At 31.2% G+C, this 1,197-nt stretch overlaps 1 long non-coding RNA gene across 1 annotated transcript in view; it reads left to right on the forward strand.

Moving 5' to 3' along the window:
• The window catches only part of LOC117118502, a 3,718-nt gene extending 3,012 nt beyond the window's left edge, over window positions 1-706 (forward strand). Inside the window, exons 3-4 of the long non-coding RNA XR_004447049.1 lie at window positions 130-249; window positions 591-706. This is a non-coding gene — a long non-coding RNA (uncharacterized LOC117118502). The remainder of the gene's footprint in view (window positions 1-129; window positions 250-590) is intronic.
• Window positions 707-1,197: the final 491 nt, after the last annotated feature.

Raw genomic sequence — 1,197 nt, forward strand, 5'->3', positions numbered from 1 at the left:
TTGCGGTAGCTATAGAACAAACACTACTTTATAGTTATTTCACTATTATAGTTGTTGATGATGTAGCTCTTGCTCTGCAGTAGCAGTATAATAATAAAATAAACATATATTATCCTTCTTGATTTTCAGCAATAATGGAGACTCAAAAAAGTGACATGCATCATGTGCCATCCATTATGACCTTTAAAGAATCATCTGAAAAATTGTCAAGTGATGAACACAAGACACAGCTAGTGGGATCAAGTGAAAGTGAGTTTAAATATTTAAATAATATATTTTAGTTTCTTTGCAGAGCAGCAATATATGTCTTTTCAAATCAAACATCCTTTTTAATTTCCACATGCAATAGGGAGATAAAAATATTACACATCAGATATGCCATCCACTAACCCCTCCAGAACATATTCAGCTGTTCCATGGCTAAAGGCCTGTTTATACTTGCAACGATAATGATAAAAAGCTAAACAGTGGTAACAAGTGAATATGAGTTTAATTATTTCACTATCATAGTAGTTGCTGTTGATGTTGCTCATGCTCTGCAGTAGCAGTAGATTAAAACAAACAACCATATTATCCTTCTTAATTTACAGCTATAACAGAGATTCAAAAAAGTGACATGCCTGATGTGCCATCCACTATGAGCCTTGAAGGAACATCTGAAGAACTGTCAAGTGATGAATACAAGGCTCAGCTAGTGAGACCAAGTGAAAGTGAGTGTTTAAAGATTTCAATGTTGTTATTATTATATTGTTTTTTTATTTTTAGTAATTCTGACGTATAACACCAGATTGTGTTTCTTGGAAATGTATTTGAACATTAACCACAGGTTATTTTAATAATTGAGGTCAATGTTACCAAATGGACTAGATATTTATTCTCAATGGCTATGTCAGAAATTAATTCGGAGTTAAATCAAATATTTTAAGATATGTCACACGATAAAGAAATGTTAAAAAAAAGCTCTGTGTAAAGTAACTTGGATGTTTGCTTGATAATGATATTGCTGGTAAATCCATGATTTTTTCTGTTAATATCAAGAAATCAATGGTGACCTGAAATTTTATACCATAACATTAATTTTCTTAATCGAGGCACAAAAAATTATTAAGCCATTAAGCCACCATGTAATGTAAAATACAATGCTTATTTTTTGCTATTTTTTTTGCTGTTGAACCGTCATCTTTATCCATTTTATCC

The sequence above is a fragment of the Anneissia japonica genome, unplaced genomic scaffold, assembly GCF_011630105.1.
Source record: "Anneissia japonica isolate Jap-2015-1 unplaced genomic scaffold, ASM1163010v1 scaffold87363_len16968_cov125, whole genome shotgun sequence".
Classification (NCBI taxonomy): Eukaryota; Metazoa; Echinodermata; class Crinoidea; order Comatulida; family Comatulidae; genus Anneissia; species Anneissia japonica.